The sequence below is a fragment of the Pelophylax lessonae genome, assembly GCF_965119305.1.
Source record: "Pelophylax lessonae genome assembly, chromosome: 8".
In the NCBI taxonomy this organism is placed as follows: Eukaryota; Metazoa; Chordata; class Amphibia; order Anura; family Ranidae; genus Pelophylax; species Pelophylax lessonae.
This window is the reverse complement of record NC_138775.1, coordinates 24,463,596-24,477,077: the sequence shown is the minus strand read 5'-3', so window position 1 is coordinate 24,477,077 and position 13,482 is coordinate 24,463,596. Positions and strand designations below refer to the sequence as shown.

General features: G+C 49.7%; 1 pseudogene across 1 annotated transcript; it reads left to right on the top strand.

The window, feature by feature from the left end:
* The first annotated feature begins 3,953 nt into the window (after positions 1 to 3,953).
* LOC309562132 (syncytin-A-like) lies at positions 3,954 to 11,190 on the top strand (annotated as a pseudogene). Its single transcript has 2 exons — positions 3,954 to 4,788; positions 10,814 to 11,190. The product of its transcript is annotated as a syncytin-A-like (transcript).
* The last annotated feature ends 2,292 nt before the right edge of the window (positions 11,191 to 13,482 follow it).

The following is a 13,482-nucleotide window of genomic DNA, read 5'->3' as shown; positions in this document are numbered from 1 at the left end:
CTGTCTGTCACACCCCCTCCCTGTCTGTCACACCCCCTCCCTGTCTGTCATAGTCAAACCCCATTCCCTGTCTGTCAAACCCCCTTCCCTGTCTGTCAAACCCCCTTCCCTGTCTGTCAAACCCCCTTCCCTGTCTGTCAAACCCCCTTCCCTGTCTGTCAAACCCCCTTCCCTGTCTGTCACACCCCCTGTCCTGCCTGTCAAACCCCCTTCCCTGTATGTTACACCCCTCCCCTGTCTGTCACAACCCCTTCCCTATCTGTCACACCCCCTTCCCTGTCACTCAATTCCGTCTGTCACACACCTTCTCTGTCTGTCACAACCCCCTTCTCTGTCTGTCACACCCCCCTCCCGGTCTGTCACATCCCCCTCCCTGTCTGTCACAGTTACATCCCCCCCTGTCTGTCACACCCCCTTCCCTGCCTGTCACACCCCCTTCCCTGTTTGTCACACTCCCTTCCCTGTTTGTCACACTCCCTTCCCTGTTTGTCACACTCCCTTCCCTGTCTGTCACACCCCCTTCCCTGTCTGTCACACCCCCTTCCCTGTCTGTCACACCCCCTTCCCTGTCTGTCACACCCCCATCCCTGTCTGTCACACCTCTTCCCTGTCTGTCCCACCCCCTTCCCTGTCTGTCACCCCCTTTCCTGTCTGTTTTCCCGTACCCTGTCTGTCACACCCCCTCCCTGTCTGTCACACCTCTTCCCTGTCTGTTTCACACCCCCTTCCCTGTCTGTCACACCCCCTTCCCTGTCTGTCACACCCCCATCCCTGTCTGTTACACACCCCTCCCTGTCTGTCAGTCACACACCTTTCCCTGTCTGTCGCACCCCCTTCACTGTCGCACCCTTTTCCCTGTCTGTCGCACCCCCTTCCCTGTCTGTCACACCCGCTTTTTTGTCTGTCACACCCCCTTCCCTGTCTGTCACACCCCCTTCCCTGTCTGTCAAACCCCCTTCCCTGTCTGTCAAACCCCCTTCCCTGTCTGTCTAACCCCCTTCCCTGTCTGTCTAACCCCCTTCCCTGTCTGTCACACCCCCTTCCCTGTCTGTCACACTCCCTTCCCTGTCTGTCAAACCCCCTTCCCTGTCTGTCACACTCCGTTCCCTGTCTGTCACACCCCCTTCCCTGTCTGTCACACCTTCTTCCCTTTCTGTCACACCCTCTTCCCTGTCTATCAAATCCCCTTCCCTGTCTGTCACACCCCTTCCCTGTCTGTCACACCCCTTCCCTGTCTGTCACACCTCCTTCCTTGTCATTCACACCCCTTCCCTGTCTGTCACACCCCCTTCCCTGTCTGTCACACCTTCTTCCCTTTCTGTCACACCCTCTTCCCTGTCTATCAAATCCCCTTCCCTGTCTGTCACACCCCTTCCCTGTCTGTCACACCCCTTCCCTGTCTGTCACACCTCCTTCCTTGTCATTCACACCCCTTCCCTGTCTGTCACATCCCCTTCCCTTTCTGTCAAACCGCCTTCCCTGTCTGTCACACCCCCTTCCCTGTCTTTCAAATCCCCTTCCCTGTCACACCCTCTTCCCTGTCTGTCAGTCACACCTCTACCCTGTCTGTTACACCCCCTACCCTGTCTGTCACACTCCCTCCCTGTCTGTCACACCCCCTCCCTGTCTGTCACACCCCCTCCCTGTCTGTCACACCCCCTCCCTGTCTGTCATAGTCAAACCCCATTCCCTGTCTGTCAAACCCCCTTCCCTGTCTGTCAAACCCCCTTCCCTGTCTGTCAAACCCCCTTCCCTGTCTGTCAAACCCCCTTCCCTGTCTGTCAAACCCCCTTCCCTGTCTGTCACACCCCCTGTCCTGCCTGTCAAACCCCCTTCCCTGTATGTTACACCCCTCCCCTGTCTGTCACAACCCCTTCCCTATCTGTCACACCCCTTTCCTGTCTGTCACCCCCCCCTCCCTGTCTGTCACAGTCACACCCCCTTCCCTGTCTGTCGCACCCCCTTCCCTGTCTGTCGCACCCCCTTCCCTGTCTGTCGCACCCTCATCTTTGTCTGTCACACCCCCTTCCCTGTCTGTCAAACTCACTTCTCTGTCTGTCAAACTCACTTCTCTGTCTGTCAAACCCCTTTCCCTTTCTATCAAACCCCCTGCCCTGTCTGTCAAACCCCCTGCCCTGTCTGTCAAACCCCCTGCCCTGTCTGTCAAAACCCCTTTCCTTAATCTGGAAAGAAAACCAGGTGATAATAGAAGCCCTGTCAGTGGACATTTAAGGTAAACCTATCATAATGTGCTAGTATGCGATTTTGCCGCTCCTCTCCCTCAGTGTCCCACATGTCCACACAGGAGGCTGAGATATGGGCACTAGTGAGAGCTTGTGAGACCCATAAAGATCAGAGGATTAGTATCTATACAGACTCAAGATACGTTTTTGGAGTGGCACATGATTTTGGTCCTATCTGGAAGACAAGAGGGTTTTTGACTAGTTCGGGGAAGCCGGTGAAACATGCAGAGTTAATAGACAGACTGTTCATTGCCTTTTGCTTGCCACACGAGATAGCCATTCTGAAGGTAAAAGCTCATACTACTGAGAGGACTATGGAAGCCAATGGAAATGCCTTGGCAGATAGAGCTGCTAAGGAAGGTGCTCTGAGCCCTGTGACAGAGACCCTGATGCTAGCCATCCCCTCTGATGTGTCGCTAGAGGAATTTAAGAAACTGCAGTCCCAAGTGGATATGCAGGAAAAGAGGAGATGGATGGTTTTGGGGGCTACACAGGGTCCAGATGACATCTGGGGTCTTGATGGTAAATGGTGTTTACCCAAATCCCTTTTTCCAATGATGGCCCACTCGGCTCATTACCCCGGGCACCAGTCGAAGATGGTTATGTGTGCACAGGTGGAGGAGCATTGGATTGCCCCTGGTTTCACTACCGCTGCTGCCAACTTTACAGCCACCTGCCTAGTTTGCGCACACATGTAGGTAGGACAGTAACGGTACCGAGAAGGCATTCCACCAAACCATAATATCTCTTTCAGCGCATTCATATAGACTATATCACGTTGCCAAAGAGTGGAACATACGAGCATGTTTTGGTCTGTGTGGATATGTTTTCGGGATGGCCAGAGGCTTTGCCTGTTCACAGTGCCAATGCCACTACCACTGCGAAAAAGATCCTGTCTTAAATAGTTTGTCGCTGGGGGCTGCCTGAAACGATTGAGTAGGATCGCGGATCACACTTTACTGGTCAGATATTTGCAGAGGTATGTAAGGCACTTCATATCAACCAGGGATTACATACTCTTTATCATCCTCAAAGTAGCGGTAAGGTTGAACGACTAAATGGAACTCTTAAAAACAAGCTCTCAAAAATCATGGCTGACACTAAAAAGCCATGGCTCGAATGTCTCCCCATTGCTTTTTATTCCATCAGAAATGCACCTAGACAGCCCCATGGATTATCACATTATGAGGTGTTGTTTGGGAGCCCACCCAAAACTGGACTGTACTTTCCGCAGCAGCTGTTATCTTTACATTCCCAGCTGACGGGGTATGTGCAGTCCCTGCAAATGGAGCTCCAAAAGGTCCATCACAGGGTTCGGGAGTCTCTTCCGGACCCTGACACAATAACCAGTGTCCATTCTATTCAACCAGGTGATTGGGTCGTTTTAAAAAAACACCAAAGGACGGGATTGGAGCCGAGGTATACCGAGCCATACCAGGTCCAGCTGACAACACTGACTTCTTTGAAGCCCGAGGGACGTGATAACTGGATCCACGCCAGCCACTGCAAAAAGCTACTCAACTATGTCCAAGAATGATAATGAGGAGTATCATTTTTATTTACATATTTAGTTTAGTGTATTTTGGCAAGGGTAATGATGAACAGCATCCCAACTTATTGTTTAAAATGCATCTCCAGCTGGCCAAGGCGGCAAACAGGTCTAATTGCTTGGTGTGCTCCAAACCCCCACCTAGCATTTACACCCCAGCAATGGCAGCAGTGCATGCTATATACGACGCTTGTAATGGCATTAAGAAATATGAGATACTTGCGAAAACCACCAGGAGACACTTGTCTATAGAATTGAATGACACATTCCTAGAGGGTAACACCAGTTATAGTTCCAATATTAGCTCTGGCTCCTGTTCTTTGCTGGCCAATCCAATTTGGGTATCAGGACAATTAGGTAGTCCACAGATGTGCTTTAACTTCAGTTTTGGCACCAGAACTAGATTCGTAGGATCCACGACCTGTGAGACAGGTATAACAGTCAACCTCACTAATGAAACTCTGGGTTTTTTAAGTAACACCAACAGATCAGATTATATCTGCTGGAAGGACAGGTGTAATGTGCAGGCTAAGGGAGCAATCCCTCAGTCTATTATGTTACTGTTTAGTGCACGTGACCGACAGGATGATTCTTCCTGTAAGGTGTTGACAGGTGCTTATTATTTTTTGTGTGGTTCCGCTGCTTACAAGGTAGTGCCCCCTAATGCGAAGGGTTCGTGTGCTTTAGTGAAGCTCGTACCCGCATCGTACATTGCTGCTGACCGTGAGGATTTGCTGTTAAGTAAGGTAAGGTTGCAAGACAGGACTCGCAGAGAACTGTTTTTGACCCGCGATCAGGCATGGGCATGGTTCCCGGCTTGGACTGGGTGGGGGATCGAGCTGATGAAACGGTTGAATAATTACTCGTCCATTGTGGATGAAATGTTTAATGAAACCGTTGAAGCTGTAAGGGAAATTACTCAAGAGCAGAGACAAATGAAGACTTTAGTACTGTAGGAGAAGATGGCACTAGATTTTATTTTCATTGACAGACGCAGTCCTCTTTGATTAATATCAGTAGGGTTATACTGCCCCCTACAGGAGTAGGACACTAGGCAGGAAAAACGTTCTGGCCACACCTTAGGGGCAGTCCAAGAGGGTATATCCTCTCTCTCCCTGCTACAGGATGTCAGTTTTTTTCTGCCTAGTCAGGAGTAAGGACCTAAGTTCCTTGCTGGGATCTCTGGTCCTGGCAAGCTTTTTTAGATAAAACTTTTTTAGTTAGCTTTTTCTCTCCGGTTTTTTGTTCCTGTGAGATCTTCAAGCAATTATGCTGGAGCTGGGCGACGGGCTGGATGTTGAGATCCAGTGGTCACCCCAGCCGGGCCTACGAGCGCGTGCAGGCCCTAGCTCCGCGCTGGGTCAGCCGCGACATAGTCCCACTGGACGGGGACTGGCCCTGCGAGTTAAACGTCTCGTCAGGTCGCCTACGACCAGTCAGAGTCGTGGCGTCCGTATTGGTCGACAGCCCCCCACCTCGGTGGAGAGGGGTTCTGTTAGGAGTGGGTGCCCGTCTGTTCCGGTATGGTGAGTAGAATGTTCCCCCTCCCCCCCTGTCGGGTTTTGGGAATGGATGCGGGCCCGTCTGTGGATGGTCGGACCCTCATGATCCCGGGTTCCCCTCTATCCTGTGACACACTCCACATATCTCCTTACTTGCAGGTATACCACTCCAAGAGGCTTGGTTTGGGAGCTGACTATCTACATGAGTCACTGCAAGGAGCCTGCATTGTAAAAGGAAGGTGACTGAGCCAGTCAGGGGAGTTACTGTTTGAAAACAGCCATGCAGAGGAGTGATATGATCAAGCACCTACCTATCGCATAGCGATGTATCTGCCATCCTTCTGCAGGCCGCACGGACCGCCATCCTTCCGCAGGCCGCACGGCTTCTGCAGGCCGCACGGACTGCCATCCTGCTGCAGGCCGCACGGACTGCCATCCTGCCGCAGGCCGCACGGACCGCCATCCTGCCGCAGGCCGCACGGACCGCCATCTTTCCGCAGGCCACACGAGGCCGCCATTTTGGCGTAGCCGAATGTCTCCTGCATGGGGGCGGCCATTTGGATAACCAGCTACCTCTTGGAGTAGCGGTGGGAGTGCCGGAAGGCGTGTAAACGGGCGGAGCCGCCTCCTTTACCCGGGTAAATCGATCCACAAGACTTCCTGTTCTGTAAGGACAGCGCTGAGAGCAGTTCGGTAGAAGCTTCTGTGCATCAGGTGGTGAGCCCTTGGGGTCTCTCTCTCTGTGGGGGTCCGAAGCAGGTGTCACTGAGGGGCGCTGTTGCGCTGGGGGATTACACAAAAAAAAAAAAAAGTTTTTTCTTTTGCAATCTTTGGTTGCTGGCAAGTGTTCCTGGATTTATCATGGAACCTGCTACACATGTATCCCCACCTGATCCCCTCGAGGTGGCCGCAGGACCCTCCAGTTCCCCACTTACTATTGATGCATTGTCAGCGGTTTTGGAGTCTTTTGTATCCCGGGTGGAGGTGGCCTGTCAGGGATGGGGCACAAAGAAGCGACCCCTGCCTACCCCTATTTCATCTGACACTTCAGATACAGATTCTGAGCCTGTCGCAGCAGCTGCAGGTCCCTCTTCTGGGGCTAGTGTCTCATATCCCGTTTACTCGGATAGTGAGGAAGACATTTCTCCCTCCGCTATAGCGAAGGATGAAGCATTGGTAGATGCACTAATTGTGTCTGTGTGGGAAACTTTAAGACTTGAGCTTATACCTACGGAAGCAGTTGATACTGAAATTGCTTTTGGTACTCGCAAGCCTACCAAGATGGCAAAGGTGTTTCCTTTGCCCAAATGTTTTCAAGATATAATTAAGGAAGAATGGGTCCGTCCAAAACGAGCCCCTGGTATTTCCAAACGGATTGCTAGACGCTATCCATTTGAAGAATCTCTCCTTAATAAATGGACGGTACCACCGTCGGTGGATTCACCGATTTCCAGATTAAATAAAGCTACGGTTATCCCGGTGGAGGACGCTCCGTCCTTTCGGGATCCAGTGGACCGTAAAGCGGAATCTATATCCCGCTCGATATTTTCCCTGATAGGGTCAGCCTTAAGGCCAGTGTTCACCATTGCTCTGGTTGCACAAACATTGACAGAGTGGACCAAGTTGTTACGCCGAGATCTGGAGGGGAGAAGTCTCCCCCCGGCAGTATCGGACTTGCTGGAGCAGATGGTACAAGCGCTACAGTTTTTCTGTGACGCCGCCCTGGACGCCGCTCCATTACTGGGGCGCGTATCGATCTCGGCGGTGGTCCTTCGGCGTATGCTGTGGTTAAAATGCTGGTCGGCGGATCAAGCTTCCAAAAAAGCTTTAACTAATCTCCCCTTTCAAGGGGATCGCCTGTTTGGTGTCACCTTGGATGAGATCATCAAGGGTATCACTGGTGGCAAGAGCACCTTTTTACCACAGACTACTAAGGGGAAAGCACCAATGTCGCAGACGGGGACCTTCCTTTTAGCTCATAAGAAATTTTTTCGCTCCTCGGCCTCCAAAGCCCCCCCAGGGGGATTCAAAGGGCGCTGGTCGAGTAAACAAAGGTCCGGCCCTGCCAGACCTGAAGATAAGACCAATACAGCCTGAAGGTGCGCCCCCACCCATATCTGGGGTGGGGAACGTCTTCACCGGTTTCCGGACCCATGGCTCTCCAGGATTCCAGACAAATGGGTTCAAGAGGTCATACGGTCGGGATACAAGATCGAGTTTCGATCACTTCCACCGGTGCGGTTCTTCCCTTCCAATATCCGACTATCCCCGGACCGCTTAGAAGCTTTGCGGGGGGCAGTGACGGATTTAATGCAACAAGGAGTGGTGGTCCATGTTCCTTGGACAGAACGTTTTCAGGGGTTCTAATCGAACCTATTCACAATACCCAGAAAAGAGGGCAAGGTGCGTCCAATTCTGGACTTGAGAGCGCTCAATCATTTTGTCCAGGTGCAAAAATTCAAGATGGAGTCCATTCGCACAGTAGTGGCCTCCCTGCATCAGGGGGATTTTCTGGCGTCCATAGACATCAAGGATGCCTATCTTCACATTCCCATTTACGCAGGACATCAGCGTTTTCTTCGCTTTTCCGTGGGAGAAAACCATTATCAGTTTGCGGCGTTACCCTTTGGTCTCGCCTCTGCTCCCCGGGTCTTCACAAAGGTCTTGGCCCCAGTTTTGGCACTATTGCGACAGCGGGGCATATCGGTTCTAGGCTACCTAGACGACCTTCTACTCCGTGTGGAGTCTCCGCAGGCTCTGTTGCTAAACCTGGAGATCACAATGATCTCTTTGGAAGAGTTCGGATGGCTAGTGAACCGGCAAAAATCATCCCTGGTCCCCACCAGGAGACTGAACTATCTGGGCCTAACCTTGGATACATCCTTGGCAAAAGTGTTTCTCCCGGTGGAGAAACTCCGGAAGATTCAGTCGGCGACTCCGTTATTATTGACCGTCAACTGGCCTTCCCTGCGGACTTGCATGAGGGTTCTGGGACTGATGGTGGCCTCCTTCGAGGCAGTACCGCTTGCCCAGTCTCATACCCGGATTCTCCAAAAGGAGATTCTTCTCAAATGGAACCGGAATCCCGATTCCCTGGACAATCGGATCCGGCTGAGCGAACAGACCAGGGAATCTCTGGTTTGGTGGCTTTGATCACCAATGCTCAGTCAGGGGGAAGTCCTTTCTTCCAATCTATTGGACGATTGTCACCACGGATGCCAGTCTATCCGGGTGGGGTGGGGTGGGGTTCTCGGCAGACGATCTGCTCAGGGGCTCTGGTCCCTGGAAGAATCCAGGTTACCGATAAATGTATTGGAACTGAGAACGATCAGACTTTGTCTGATTCACTGGACAGAGCAGCTCCGGGGCAGCCCGGTGCGGATCCAGTCGGACAATGCCACGGCAGTGGCTTATGTCAATCACCAGGGGGGCACCAAGAGTGTCCTGGCGGCCATGGAAGTGGCCAGCATCCTTCGCTCTCTCCGCGGTATTCATTCCGGGGGTGGAGAATTGGCAGGCAGATTTTCTCAGCCGTCAGATTCTGGATCAAGGGGAATGGTCTCTTCATCCAGAGGTATTTCACCAATTGTGCCTTCGTTGGGGCACCCCGGATGTGGATCTGTTGGCATCTCGGCTCAACAGGAAGGTGCGGAGGTTTGTAGCCCGCTCCCGTGATCCTCTAGCGGACGCCGCAGGCGCGCTGGTCGCCCCGTGGGGGCAGTACCAGCTACTGTATACCTTTCCTCCTCTCAAATTGCTGCCTAAACTTCTTCGCAGGATAGAGGTGGAGGGAATTCCAGTTATCCTGGTAGCTCCGGACTGGCCTGGTACGCCGACCCGGTCAGGCTGGTCGCAGACGTTCCTTGGCGACTTCCTCTCAGGGAGGATCTGCTGTCTCAGGGACCGATCTTCCATCCTGCTTTACGATCGCTGGCTTTAACGGCCTGGCTGTTGAGACCCAGGTGCTGAAGGACAAGGGGTTGTCAGCTTCAGTTATTCCTACTCTAATTAAAGCAAGGAAAGCGACTTCCAGAAAAGTCTATCATCGCACATGGAAGTCTTATATCGCGTGGTGTGAATCCCTTGGGTTTCCTCCACGTTCGTACTCGGTGGCCCGTATATTGGCTTTTCTGCAAAAAGGGGTTGAGCAGAAACTGTCCTTGAGCACTATCAAGGGTCAGGTTTCAGCATTAGCAATCTTCTTTCAGAGGCCTCTGGCTACTCATTCCTTGGTGCGGAGTTTCATCCAGGGGGTGCGGCACCTGGCTCCGCCGGTGCGCACGCCCTTGCCGCCCTGGGATCTTAATTTGGTGTTGTCTGTTCTTCAGAAACCTCCCTTTTAAAATATTAGGGAGATTCCCTTGCTCACCTTATCCCAGAAGGTGGCCTTTTTGGTGGCTATCACTTCTGCACGCAGGGTGTCAGAACTGGCCGCATTGTCCTGTCGTTCCCCATATCTGGTGGTTCATAGGGATAAGGTGGTTCTTCGTCCGAATCCATCCTTCCTTCCTAAGGTGGTTTCAGATTTCCATCTAAATGAAGATATTGTGTTACCTTCCCTGTGTCCTAAGCCCAGTCATCCTCGGGAGTTTGCGTTACACTCCTTGGATGTAGTTCGGGCGATCAGGGTGTACTTGACTACTACGGAATCTTTCCATAAGACGGATTCACTTTTTGTGATCACGGATGGCCCTAGAAAGGGGTTGCCTGCGTCTGCCATGACTATCTCTAGATGGATCAGACAGACGGTGGTACAGGCTTATTCTATTAAGGGTCGGGTTCCTCCATTCCCTGTTAAGGCGCACTCCACTCGGGCGCTTAGTGCTTCCTGGGCCTTCCGCCATCAGGCGTCAGTGGTTCAGGTTTGCAAGGCGGCTACCAGGTCGTCGGTTCATACCTTTACAAAATTTTACAAAGTTGATGTGCTGGCATCGGCGGATGCCTCTTTTGGCCGCAAGGTTCTGCAGGCCGCTGTTTGAGGAGACCGGTGGTCTACCTCAAGGGTTTTTTCTGTTGGGTTTTCAGTTGAGTCTCATCCTTTTGTCTGATGAGCCTTTAAGACTTCTAGTTGGGCCTTCTGGATTGGATTTTGATTTCCATTATCCCACCCCTCATTTGTGGCACTGCTTTGGGACGTCCCTACTGATATTAATCAAAGAGGACTGCGTCTGTCAATGAGCGACAGAGAAAATTGGATTTTTTGTAAGAACTTACCGTAAAATCCTTTTCTCTTAAGCTCATTGACAGACGCAGTACCCGCCCCTCTATTTTTGAGTTGGGTTGGGTTAAATTCTCTGACACTGCTTTGTGACATAACTGACATCCTGTATCAGGGAGAGAGAGGATATACCCTCTGGGACTGCCCCTAAGGTGTGGCCAGAACGTTTTTCCTGCCTAGTGTCCTACTCCTGTAGGGGGCAGTATAACCCTACTGATATTAATCAAAGAGGACTGCGTCTGTCAATGAGCTTTAGAGAAAAGGATTTTACGGTAAGTTCTTACAAAAAATCCAATTTTAGCTTCCAAGGGGGGTTTCTGCGAATTCATAGGAGAAGACTGCTGTACCTGGATAGCAGACACCAGTGATAAGGTCCAGGCCCATATGGACAAGGTAACTTCATTGCAAGGCAGAACCAGAGCTATAGCTAGCGAGGGTTGGAATCCTTTTAAGGCTTTGGGAGGTTTCGCGGATTTTTTGTTCTCCATTGGATCTTGGTTGAAGGAAATAGGAGTATATATACTTATGTTGTTCTTGTTTCTATTCCTCTTATATGCCGTGGTGAAATTATCCTGTTGTCTGGTCACCAAAGCCCGAGCAGATGACCTTGTCCTGATTGCTGAGACAAAACGCCCCGAAAACCTGCCCCTCCATCCGACACCAAGGACTCCAGCCTAACCACTGATCAACGCATCAAATCATCTCATGCCCTCTGTCTGAAGTAATCTCCCGAAGAACGGAACCCAAGTGTCGTTTCCTTTCAATGGATTGTTTTTACCCGTTATCTTTTTCTTTTTATAAACTTTTTGAAATGGATTGTTTTATCATGAGAAGAACTGTTCTGTTTATTTAGAAGAAGATTCATCAAGGGACACATGGGAGCATATGACAAAGAGGAGAGGCTGTTGTGGAAATTTTGATAGACATTTCTTTAGTTAAATAGTCATAATGTCTCCCAGTGTCGAGTTTTACTGATAATCGCTATTTACAGTGATTATCGCTTTAACTGTCATTGCAGGAAAGACTTGTTGGTGAAAACCTTCCATTGGATGAGATGGCACAATACTAGTAGCAGAGAGAGTCCATCGCACAGATCTATGTCTGCAGTTCGGGGCCCTGTACTGCTGAGATATGTTTGTGATATGGAAATTCTTAGCATTGTACCAAGATTAATAGATGGCTCCTTTTAGTCACATTCGATCGGTGTGACTGAGGGGCTTCTGCTATTATCTTATGCAGATAAAACCTCATCAACTGGAACAAATAGAATGTTCACTATCAAAAATGCTTTATATGTGAATCATGTTTGATGAAGACCCACTAACACGTAATGGATTCATGTTTATGGATTGACATGAATGAACAATGAAAAGCCATGTGCCCCTTTGTTCGCTCGTGTCCATTCATGGGCATGTACTCCAGTTTCTATTGAGATTTTTTGAATGTATACTTGTTCTGTGATTGGTGGTCTTGAAGCCACTCCCTGTAACTCCCTTTTGTTAAATAAACCGAATGTGTCCTGGAGGAGGGCAGTTTACTCAGAGGGACCCTCCAGAGAGCATAGGATTGACTACAGCAAGCTTGTCTGTTCAATTACTTTGTTGCCAGCGCTTGGTAAACCGTTACACAAAAGAGCGGTACAATTGTACTTTTCAGTACAAGCTATTAATGGAGCTTGGTGAGTAATGATCTTGAGCGCACTGAAGCGGGTTTTTATGCTCCAAGCCCTATTAATTTCCACGACGCTACAAATCCCAGTATGGGGTTTTCTATAGATGTACTACAGATCCCAGCATGGGTTTTTCTATAGATGTACTACAAATCCCAGCATGGGGTTTTCTATAGATATACTAAAAATCCCAGCATGGCTTTTCTATAGATATACTATAAATCCCACCATGGGGTATTCTATATATTAATAAATAAGGAAGCAAGAAATTACTGTGCTAACTAATGGGTGGAAAAGCAGCTAGCACCAATCACTAGACAAAAAAGTGACCAAAAATACAAAAAATGGGAAGAAATGTGTAGCGCTGGTAATGGTGAATATGTATAAACAAATAATACATGAGAGTCCAAACATTAAAAAGTCCATCAAAAAAATCCCAAGTGAATAATTGTGATGAAATAGGTCCAACAAAGAGTAATGTGATCTTAATGTGCAGCAAATCCCAACACCAGTGAAGATAAAGTGGATTGCGCTCACCAGATGGATGGGACCCAGATACCATATAGCATAAGGGTCAAACAGGCTTAAGGGGATATTTGTGGAATGTCCCAGCTGGATTCACCGACCTCAATGGATTCCATATGGATCAGCAACGAGTATGGACACTCCAGATCTCAACTCCAGCACGGTTATAGATAAAACCAAAAAGGGGGACAGACATAGTGTAATACTGCTAAAATCAATTTATTAAAAGATAAAGCCGATACACTTACAAACATCCATAAATGAAATGCATGTCAGGTATACATAGCAGGGCTGACTGTAGTCCTCTTAACGCGTTTCAGCATAGATGCCTTTCTCAAAAGATAATGCACACCTCCAAATGCCCACTATATATAATGTAATGGATAGTTTGCTCCACCTGTAGAAAATCACCTCTACGAGCCGCATGGAAGCTTGTAATGGCTCCGGCATGCGTTCCAAGCCTCGCTGTGATGGACCACCAATAGCGGAACGTCACTTCCGGGACTCAGCGGAAGTGACGTTGTTGGAACGCACCGGACGGCAAGCTTGCGGTTCAGGACTCTATTCCATGGTGTACCTCTATGGTAACTTCCGGGATAAACAGGAAGTGATGATCTGAGACCGAGTGATCATACATAAATATGCTATCGCATTAAAAAACGGGAGAGCACACCACTGATAGAATCTAAGGTGACTTTCGACACAGGGTGGCAAAAATAAAATCAGAATAAATTTAATATTCAATAATAGTATGTTAAAAAATGTTAAAATGTTAT